The sequence below is a fragment of the Platalea leucorodia genome (assembly GCF_965183815.1).
Source record: "Platalea leucorodia genome assembly, chromosome: 2".
NCBI classification, from domain to species: domain Eukaryota; kingdom Metazoa; phylum Chordata; class Aves; order Pelecaniformes; family Threskiornithidae; genus Platalea; species Platalea leucorodia.
In genome coordinates, this window is record NC_138824.1 from 22,067,766 (window position 1) to 22,079,933 (window position 12,168).

Below are 12,168 nucleotides of genomic sequence, written 5' to 3' on the forward strand. Positions count from 1 at the left end.
AGCCTGAAAGGAGCTACGCAAACCTACAGAATCAAGGATTAGATAACCACACTGCTGCTGACTGACCAACACAAAGGACGACTTTAGGTGTTAGTTTGAAAAGCAAGACCCAATCTTCAGCTATTAAAGAGTTCTTGGATTTTTTCTGTTACCCTATGAAAGTTCACACACATCCTAGTCTCAACCTCCTTCCCTCTTCTGCCCCAACTTAAATAACTAACAGTGCTCAAGAACTTAAGTTGCATTGTTAATTTTAAAAGAAACTCGAGTTCAAAGACTGTTTTAAAGAAACCACTAAATAAAACGAGAGGGAACGAACTGGAGCAAGGGGAAAGAGCATGAGTAAGTGTGGGTGAAAAGTGGGACTACCAGCATTTCAGAAAGCAGTAAAACCAACAAGTATCAAAGAAACACTGGCCCCTAGTGTTGACGTTTTAACATTTCACTCAGTGTGGAATTACAGAGTTTCAAACTGGTTCGATACCTACTTTCCCTTTCCAGAATTATGAGTTCTGCAATTTGTGTGGAGAGCAGTTTTTCATCTATTTTTAGTCCATGTGACTACAGGCCTTGGTGAGCACTTCGTTTTGTCTACAGTGTCTACAACAGCCTTCAGAAAACCTGAATTGTGACTGCTGTATGAAAAGGAACAAATTTCTCTTCATATATTAGTACATCAGAACTTGGTGCAACACAACAATTTTATACATTATCAAGTTACATCAACCTTACACAAGACAGTAAGATAAAAAGGACGTGAGAAAAGAGTTTATAAGTAGCAATGACCTTCTATACTGAGTTAGTCTCATATTTACAAACTAAAGCTTGAGAGGCCTATGGACTGAACTGGTTGCCAATAATACATTTTCAGTTTCCCACGAATGAAATTAACAGTTTGTTTCACTGTATGAAGCCAAAATTCCATGGGAAAAGACACATGTAAGGGAATTTATCTGATCAAAAAAGTATGCATCTTACCTTTTCAATGATCTCATAGCATTCCTCCAGCTTCTGAGTTCTGTCTTTCAGAACTGTACTGGATTCGTTGTACACATTCAACCACTCTCTGTAAGAGTTTTCTGACAGGTCTGCATAAGCAATGCACAAAGTCCTCAGACCTACAAATCAGAAAACAGCCATTACACACAGAAAAATTACACTGAGTATCAGTAAATCATTAATGCCCTAGTGAATGCTAAATTCTAACCCTCTCACTGGGGCCAGCAGGAGCTTTTAATGCACAGTTAAACTCTGGATTCCAAGAAAAATCTCCCTGTACATTTTTAGAGCACTTGGGTTTTCACAGATGTAAAACAATAGTCTGGCTCATTTAGGTTACTAATGTTGGTGCAAATCAAGAGAGCCTAACAGGCATAAAACTCTCCCCGATTTTCAGTATTGCAGTCTAGCCATACTGGAGCAACAAAATGGTCATCTTTAATCTTTTAATCTTTTTAGTTTAAGTATGAAAGCAAGCTTGGCTTTCATGCATTTTTAAAAAGATCAAATTAAACAAAGAACTGGCTACATATTGTGATTGAAGATATGGTTTAGTGGTAGACTTGGTAGTGCTAGGTTAATGGTTGGACTTCATGATCTTAAAGGTCTTGCCTAACCTACATGATTATATGATTCTATATTATAGTCAAACATACTGCACAGTCCACATTTCCTTTTAGAAAAACTGTTTTCTCCTTCAGTGTATGCACATAACTCACATTAATAATGGGAGTTACGCATGCACAGAACAGTAGAGAACAGGGCCCATGAAGTATGAAAACCATTTTATTAGACCACTGACAAAAATTAACATATAGAAGTAATGATTTTTATTTTCTGGCATGAGTCAAGAAGAAAGGAGTACGTACCATAAAACACAAGAGTTTAGTTATGAGAATGTGGGAGTCCGCAAAAAACCCACTTTTTTAAAAAAGCTGAATAAATACTGTTTTCAGGTTTAGGAAGAAAACCACTGGTTCATGGTTTTACTATAATGCAAATATTTTCTGTTACTGCAGAACAAAGCCAAGTACTTCTCTGTGAACAGAGGTGTCACATCAGTCATAAAGGCCTTAGAGACCATTTCAGATCATCTTTGATATCTTGGTCTTCCAGGCTTCTCAGCATGTTCAGGTTATCATCCTGCCTCAAAGTCAGGGACTTTGTCATTTGACTTTTACACTGGCAAAAACACCTCTAACTCCAATGTAATTGAGGTGTTCTAGGCAACAGAACTCATGCCCTTTCCCTTCATCATGGCCACACAGAACCCCATCTTCTCATTCCAAGTTCCACTTCCCTACTGAAAGCACACAGAAGCAGGGCACAAACTGCCTTAGGCTTAAAGTTATCCTGAAGTTGTTAATTTGCTGATTACACACCACTTAATTTATCTTGATAACCATCTTATTTGGCATTGCAAAGCTCCAACAATTCAGAACATGCTGTAAGTAATTTGATAAATTGAATCCTCACAACATGCTGTTTCTCTTACCTTCTGTTGCGAAGTATTCAAGATGGCACAGTGTTTGCTCCATATACTGGGAATCTTTCGAAAGCCTCTCAAAAATTACATTATCCTATCAAAACCAAATTCATTACAACAGAGTAAGTCTACATATGAAGTTCCCATTTGTTTATTTACAAGCTCAAGTAGAGTAACCTGAGGGGATTTGCTAATATCAGAACCCAAGGCTATGTTTACAGGTAATACATTTGGGTTTTAGAGACTCTGGTTTGAGTAAGTGATCTGGATTGTAACTGGTGGCAGAGATACTGCATCCACTTTAAATAATGGGGACAGAAGCACACTCTACCGTCCTCCTCTCTTTCCATAAAGGTGTCCCCATTATTGGGCAGTACAGAACACCCCTTTCTGAATTACTAAGCAGATATACTGATTTTCAGAGAATATAAGTGTCTAGTCTTATTCAGTACATATTGTAGTCCCATACAGAAGAGCTTCTTGCAATCCTTTCTAGAAAAAGTTCTCACTGATGTTAAAACACAGAAGGCAGAAACACTGAACAGGTTCTACCACAAAAAAAAAATCTTTCAGAAAAAAACTTCCTCCTGCCGCAGCTTTCTTCATTGCTAAATCAAAGGGCAACTGAAAAGGCACAGATAAATCTCACATCAAAATACAGCACCATCACCTACATATCTAGAGTCTCTGGATTTTATTCTGCAACTACCAGAAAGAGTTCCTACATACATGTAAAATATGCAAACCCTGCTTTTGCTCAAATATGTACTCTTAAGGTAAGTAAACAGGCCTACATCTATCACTGATTAGAGACAGGGATACAAAACAAGTAATTTATGATGGATGTGTCAGGATGGGAGATGACAATCAGAATGTGGAAGAGCTCACATAGAATAGGTAGTTAACTTACAGTTTAGATGAGTAGTGGATGCAGCAGAACATACAAGACAAACCACCAGATTACACTAATTACTAGAATCCTTTTACTCCATTAGACATCCGAGTCTGCTCATACAGAAGATGGCATGAAATTTTTTACCATGAACTCTCCTGTTCTCCATCTCTTTCAGTGCCACACTCCAAGAAACAGCGTGAACAGACATGGTATGAGCAACAAGCAGTTGCAGATCTGCGCAATCCTACTAGGCATACAACTTTGGAATACTGCACAATGACAGCGGGCTTAATTCACTCCCACCACACCAACAAGAAGCTGGCACATCCTTGTCACATCAGGGGAGTTAAACTGAAGCAACAGAGCAGCACACCCAGACCTATATGTCAGGACAAATTCAAGTAAACCACATCCTTACAGAAGTCAGAAATAGTTTTCCCTGCTGCAAAAAGCCACCTGCATGGTTTTCCATTGGAATTAGAACCACTCTCTGGCTGTGGCCAATGCTAGTTTTGCAGCCTTTGTACTTTGGTAAGTTATGGCTCTTGTCAGCGAAGACAGAAGCACAACATGGTGCAAGTCATGATGAGAAATAACAGCAGGTGCAGAGATGCAAGAGCCAGATCAAGAGCCAACCACTTGAGAACAGATTTTAGTATTACAGATTCTGACAACAGCATTTAGTCTAGCTCCTGAACTGCTGCCGCACAGCTGGGTGAAATCCTGCCTTTGCGTAAGTAAAGGGTGCTGCTCCCATTAGTTTCAGGATTTCAACTGGGTAACAGAAAGCCTAACAATCTTCCTGCCTGCAAAAAGAGTCAGAGAAGGAATGACAGAGCTCCTAAATCACTTGGCCATAAACAGAAAGCCAGCAGGTATTATGTACGAGACATGAAATGCCAGCACCAGCCACAGCTGTTGAAACAGTAACTGGTAGTGTTAGCTCTCCATTAGGTAGCATAATTACTTACAGCCCCTTTGCAGTAGAGACGTAGCTGTCCTGCAGGAGTTCGAACAATCACTGACATTCTCTTCCTGTTGCTATTGAAAGAAAAATATTTGCTTTCGTTAGTCATAGCGATGAGTAAATCCTGTTCTAGTCAGTGAACTTTCTCAGATGTGCTTAGTGCATCTGAGATCAGGTGAGATGCAACAGTAGTAACTTAAGACCCCACAATCCTTGATAGCAAGGAGAAATACCAAACTGTTCATTTCTAGCTTCAGCCCTATGGCTCCCATTGGTGAGCACTCCACCAGAACACAGACTTGCACCCAAATAGGAGCAAGAATTTGGAAAAGACCAAGATAGCACAGAAATCCTCTTGAAAGAAGGGGAGTCACCTTTATTCACAGCTTTTCATCATTCCTCAAGCAAAATTGTTTTGGGGACTCAGGCTAGTAAACGGAATCATTAAGGCTGAATGTGTATTTATTATAGCCATAACAGACACTGAAATAGCCACCTACTGACAAGGGCAGTTATTTAACTTCCTAACTCAAGAGAATGCAGAAATTTCATAGAAAGGAATCATGGTATAGACCAGCTCTTGGCCTCCCTATAAGTTTTTTAGATTGATCTGATCAGACCTACATAGTTGGGATTATGTAGACTAAAGTCAGACCCTCTAAGCAGGGCTGCATATCAAGACAGTAAAGTTTGGGATATATTTTTTTAAAATAAAGGTAAAAAGTAGCATAGTGTACACAGATGTCCAACAAAGAAAGGTAGGCAAGGTTTTTTTTTTGTTTGTTTGTTTGTTTTTTTTAAAGATCAATTTTGGCATTTCACTTCTCAACTTCTCCTTTAAAAGAGCCAATGGAAAAAGAGGCAGCGGCAGACAAATCAACTCTCATCAAGAGAACCCTAAGAACATGTGGTTTCATATTCAAAAGAAGTTCTCTGTAACTATAATTCTTTTCCTTAGGGAAAGAAGAGCTCAGAAGCATCCTCCTTCCTCATTCCCTTCTTGCCAATATGTACAAACAGATCAGACTGTAGAGCAATCTTCCTTCTCCTCCTCTAAAGTTCCTCTGGGAGATCTAGTCCCTTTTCAGGGCTCAAGAGCCACGTGTAAGGAGGTAAGCTCTTAGTATATATGATCAGACAAGACAATCCTTTGAGACTTTCTAAAGAAAGTCTGGAAGGACAGCAATTAGCTGTGCCCAGAATTTCTGCAGCAAGCTAATGACACTGGGAAACTTCCTTGCGCTTTTTGAAATCTAATTGTAGGAACTCCCTCACTGGTCAAGTGGGAAGCTGCTACACACCGGGAAGAGCTAAGCCAGTTTTTTTTTTTTCTTCCTGCTGCATGCAGGTTACAGCTACTGCTGTCTACAGGCACCAGGGTACTGGTCAACTTGTCAGAAACCCTAAAATACTCTTCTAGTACCTTTTCAGATGTTACCACAAGTAGCCTACGTAGCTACATTCTGAATGAAAAGGGGAAAGTAGTCAAGAGTAATCTTGAAAGCAAGCCAGGACACAAGAAAAGCTATCTACCCAAATCTTCCCTGACTTTAGTTTTACATACTACTTTAGAGCACAGCCAGCCAACTCAAAGAGGGGAGAGAACAATACTTCAAGGATTTAAGACACAGTAAGAGTAAAAAAGACAGCAGAAAAGCCTGCTGACTAGCACCATCCAAACTGACAAAACTTTACCAACTGACAAAGAAAAAGCAACTTTTATTGTGTCCTGTAATTTAGGGGCCCAATTCATCACACAAAACTTCTTGCTACCCATCCTGACAAGGTAGGAGTGCTTGCAAGGTTTAGTTTTTCATAGCTGGAGTGGTTCTTAAAAAGGGGCACCAAAAAGCCCTCCAGTTGTAGATTCTGCCTGCTCAAAAAGTAATTTACAGGAGCACTATAAAAGTGCAAGCTCAATCTCAAAGCATGTTCCTGAAGCAGACAAGTGACACATCAGGAAATCAATGAGGCACAAAATGACACCATCAGGGCAGCAACTTCTCAATATGCCAACAGAGCTGGAGTGGCAAGGGAGAGCTTTGTGCTCACATGCCAACAGCCACCGGTTTGTAAGCAGCTCTGTATTAGCCCTATATTGGAAACGAGGAGGTGGAGGGGCAGGACAAAGTTAAGGAAGTTCAGCTTTTCTACTGCATCAGCTGAATCTTTTTATTCTCAATATATATTTACAAAAATAGTTTTCTTGTTACCCTGCATTTAGTATATTAGAGGAAAACTTACCTGGAAAACTCTAGCACGTTAAGAATTTCAAAGGTTTTTTCTTTTCCCAGCTAGAAAAGAAAGCATGTGCTATTATAAGTATAGTTTGCAGTACATTCTTATACGTGTAAACATGCAAGTTGGTTAAACACCTTTGTTTACACATCCCAGTGTAAATAAAGTGTGGTAATAGCCCCCTCTCCTGGTAAAAGTGATGTAGAGCCCTATTTAATGAAGGCATTCTAATCTTACTTGAATGTCTAATGTTGTGGCATCCTCCATTTACTATTTTTACATCATTTCAAGGAACTAATATATTACTCTAGAAGGATAAGCACGCTCAAAGTTAAGCTGCATATTTACTTTTTAACCGTTATCAACTAAGAGACATATCACTGACTGTGAGCATTATTCCAAGTTAAAATAAACATGCCATTCAGATTTGGTATTAAAATAAACTTTGTCTGAACTACCTTAATATTTCTTTTATTTGAATTTACAAGCATATTAGATTATGTTTTTGTGGCAAAAAACGGTTAACTGAGTTGTAATTCCTGTTATCACCAACAACTGTTTGCTGGGGTTGAGCATGAGCAACCTGAGGAGAGAAAAGGATTTAGAAATGCTTAGTCTTTGCCATTCTTGTTGTGTAACAGAGTGGAGGACCAGCGGAAGTTACTGGAGTATCAGAACTCCAATACTATTTGTAGCACATGGTTAAAGGGCTGTAGCAAAATCTAATCCCAGTACAGAGTTATGTCCTATGAGGCACATATCAGTTCAGCAATATCCCCAAGGCCAAAAGCCATCTCCAACCCATGTTACATGTACTGCCACAGATGCAGGCAGTGAGGAGAGACAGGAACCTCTAGGAGTGACAGCTTTTATTGCTGGCTATAGACTGAGCGTGCTCCCAGCTTGGCATGCATGAGGAGTATAAAACCAGGTCAGGTGGGCCTGGGTCTTCCTGCAGAAGAGAGAAGAGCCTAGATAGCTCTAGATGATGCTGCTCATCCTAAGCTCTTCCCCTTAAACTAAGCAGCAGTTTTCTGAGTAGTTGTAAAAAGTTTGTGACAAGTCCTAGAAAGATACACATTTTAAGTGCTTGGCTTGGCAGCGTACCAAGAAACTTGGAAGTGAACATACCTGAGAGGAAGGACAAAAATACATCCATTTTTCTTAATAAGCACCCTAGTATGTATTCCAGAGACAAAGTTCTCAGCTGCACCTGTGTAAATCTGAAGCCACTTTAGCTTAGACTGCAACTTAAGTCACTGTGGCCCCATGAGTTTGAGACTGCCTGTGTCAACCCTAATCCATTAACTACACACCCCTGCACATAGAGCTTGTTAGGCAGATACATGTTCTACAGAAGATCTTACTCAGAAGAAAACTTCCATTTTAATACAAGAAAACAAACATTTAGAAAGACAGTAACCATTAAACATAATAGTTAGAAAATCTCCCAGACACATAAACGTCCTTCTGATTGAGTGTGCTCATCTGCGCTTCCCAGACTAGGGAAATGTTCTTCAGGCACAACTGCTGTTGTTTCCCCTATAAGCTTGCAACTTCCTATTGCCCATGCCACAGAGAAGGGCAGAGGATTTTGCATCTAAAAATAGAGTAAAACAACTTTTCTCAGTCTGCAAAAACCTTTTGCATGTAGCATCCTAAAGGCCCTGTAAAGGGGAACTCACAAGAACCACACAGGAGACATTTATGCTCTGCATGAGCTTGGCAGTCTGTGCCGTGCACATTACTACTTACCGCATCAATGATAACTGAATGTGGAGTCCGTCCTGTGAAGACATAACCAAGTTTTTTTGCTCCTTTCACCAATGCCCCTTCATCTGCCAATACAAGAAAAGCTTAAATTTAATCTGGTATGTAGAAGAGGCCTGCAAAGCCCATACTTAAATATGCCACACTACCGAAACACAGAAGCCCCCTTTCCCCATGTACTCCCACATCTGTAGGGCTGCTAGAGTAGCTCTGCACACGCTTCCACAAGAACATTCACATTTTAGTCCTACAAAGGCCATGTAATATCAACTACACAAACTTCATATTCAATCTGTATAAAATACCCTGTAACTACTGAAGCATTAAACTCTTTTGTTGTGGAGGAGTCATACTTTTCTACATGAGAAAAGGGGAAATACCTGTTCTGAAAGCAAGATCAAAGCTGTGTTACTCTAAATTCCTACAATATGCATTTAATCCACTTCCTGCTGCAAATGCACTAAGTTCAGGTGCTATAGAAATAAGCACAGCATTGTCTTCTGGAGACCGAACTGGACAGTATCATTAAGAGCTCAAATAACCAAGCCAAAACCAGAGCCAACACCTCTACCTCTAGTAAGTAGTTATACAGCCTCATTAAGAAGCAAGTAGCATTAAGTGCAACCACCGTACAAGTGAATTTAGTGCCCAGCTCAAGCAGCCCTAATGTCTCTATAGATCCCTTGGTCTCCTCATGGTTTGTCAACACTGTGACTACAGCTGCCTTACTGTTCACCCCATTCTTCAGACACTTTATTAAGACAAGTAGAAATGCTGCTGCTTTATCACTCAATACATCACTACAACAATTCTAGAAACATCTTCAGAAGTGGAGATAAATTTCATGGGGAGCAGGGCCCTACTGTTGTGCATTTTGGCCCTGCCTACCTCTTTTAGTACCACCGTGCTGCCTGAAAGGAGGCAGAAATGGGTGAAGGGCAGGCCCAGATATGGCCAAGACTCTGCTCTTTGTTGTATGATGTCATGTATCAGCATCCTGTATCTGCAAAAAGCAACATGGAAAGCTACTAGATCAAGCCAGACAGTTTGCACTCATGCCAAATACAGCAAGTAACTGATCATGCAGAAGCGAATCAGTACTTCCATAGGTCAGCTCTACGTAGGGAAGACAACTCACTGGAAGTTTTACTTTTGCTTTTCACCCATGTAGAAAGAGGCCAGAAAAGAAGGTCTAATGAGAACAGAACGGGTCGTAAGCCTAGCCTAGCCCTACAGAAACATCATGGACTTGGAAGTTTTGTATAAGGCATTCAAAAGCACCATGCACTGGTCACAGAAGATGCCACATCTACTGCTAGCATCATGGAGGACATCTTGCTTTTAAAATCAATGACCTTTTCAGAATTTTCTGGACTTCCCTTTCATCCCTGTCCATCCACATCTACTCCCTCACTCCTTCCCTCCCCAAGACAGCAACAACCAACCTGGAGAGGAGGCCTGGTAGATTATTGTATTTCCTTGTCTCTCAGGAACGACAGTATGACACACGGCCAGCAGAGTGAGGAACTCCTGTATGTGCACAGCTGTGGGCTAGACAGGACATTAGGAGATTCAGGTTTAGTATTACACATAGACTGAGAGGCAGCTGTTCACTAACCTGATAAGACCTCCTAGGTATCACAGACAAAAAAAAAAATTTTTTCTTTTTGTAGTAGTTCTCTTGCTCCCAGAACATCAATACAACTGAGTTAAGGGCCAGCATTAATGAACTAGAGTGCTAATGATAAAGACCTCACTTATGTTGCAGAGAGTTGGGAAGCCAGAATATTCCCCCACCAAATATAAAACGCATTAGTTTTGTAGCACCCCAAGCTTCATATAGGCAAAGATGTCTGCCACAAGGTGCTGATGGTAATCAAGCAACAGGAAATACTACATTGGTAGCTTCCACAACAGCTTTCCATAGATTGACAGTAACCACACCAGAATTAAAGTCACTGCAACGGCACTCTTAGTGATGAAACATCCAGAGCTGACAGCAGCTGATTAGCCAGCAGAAGGCAACATCATGTGCTCTTCCACAGGAATACATCATCCAGCCAAGCAGAAATTTGATCATGGCTCCTACACATTCAGCACCATGAGAAGACACAATACAAAACATTGTTCACGGACTACCTAGTCACCAGCCATCCCAAAGTGTTTAAAGAGACACCACGTCTACAACTCAGTGAAAATGCTTTGGCACTTAAATCACAGGCCTCGGATCAGCACTTTCTGGCAACTGTAGCTATAGTTAATAAGTGACAGGACAAGAGGAGATGGGCTCAAGCTGCGCCAGGGGAGATTTAGATTAGATATTAGGAAAAATTTCTTCACAGAGGGAGTGGTTACGCATTGGAACAGGCTGCCCAGGGAAGTGGTGCAATCACAGTCCCTGGAGGTATTCAAAAAATGTGTGGATGTGGTGCTTAGGGACATGGTTTAGAGGTGGACCAGGCAGTTAGGTTAATGGTTGGACTCGATGATCTCAGAGGTCCTTTCCAACCTTAACGATTCTATGATTCTATAGTGACTTGGAGTCCCCCATCCCATTCCTCCCTCCTTTCCAACCCTGCCTCTGGCACAGCATTTCCAGTCTCACAGCAGCCAGGAACAGTACTCAGCTGCCCAGCTCACAACCTGCCATACTAACTCCATCCACAGTTCACACGGATCTTTCAAGATGCTTGGCTGAAACAGCTGAAGTGAACCCGTGTTCCCCTTCACCAACTCTGCTATATCTGTAACATCCACAGTTGGTAGCATCAAAATCTTACGGCACAGCAGCTGTTTGCCAGTGACTGAATCAGACATGAACTTAGCAGTTCTGCCTTTGCAGAAAGCCTTAGCTGACTTTGCAAACTCTCGCAGAATTTTTGCATATGAAAATATCATCTAGTTTCCAAAGCTTTCATCAGCATAGCATATTTCATAAATATTCTGTCTAACAGAGCCACTACAAAATCAAGAGCATTACAAGAGCTGTGAGCACAAGGTCGGGCCAAAACCCCACTGTCATAATATTAAAACCAAGATCAGGTGGAGAAGAATCCTACAATATTCTAGTAAAACAGGATCCAAGGTTGTTTTTTTTTTTTAACAGTTAATGAAAAGATGCTTCTACACAATTTATTATGCTAGTGTACACCAGAACGTTTCACAATAGAATAAAGGCCACAATGTTGAAATGAAACTTTTTCAAGTGAAAACTACATGCCACCAAAAATCCTCACAAGAGACTTATATTACATGTATTTTTCTAAGAGTACATGCAGTGGTACTATTTGAAACAACACACAGTTATTTTATAAAACCCTTTAATCACACAGAAACTACTGAGACATTAAAGGCTCCTCCATTTCCCACTTAGAGGGGCACTTAAAATACAACTTCTCACGATCAGGCCAGCAGCATTCACAACTGGCTCTCAGACATGTTGATGCTTCTCTCCCCAAGCCAAGCATATGACAAAAAAAACCCTTTCTTCTTATTTATCTCAGGTCCTATTTCAGGGACAAGACCAAGAATAGGGAAAAACTGCTGAGGTTTTGTTTTTTCAATATGGTGCACGTAGCCTACATACTTGTACAACAGAAAGATGCACTGGCAATAGCAAGGTTTAATTAGTAGGAAGTAAATTACTATGAAAGCCACAAAGCATCAGCTGGCAAATGTTGTGTTCACATGTGTACACAAAAAGTAAGCATATAAGAAAAAAGTGTAATAAAAAGACTGCAGATCCAATACTTATATTCTTGTTTTACTTCACATACTTTGCATTAGTATTTTCATGAATAACTTTCACACAGG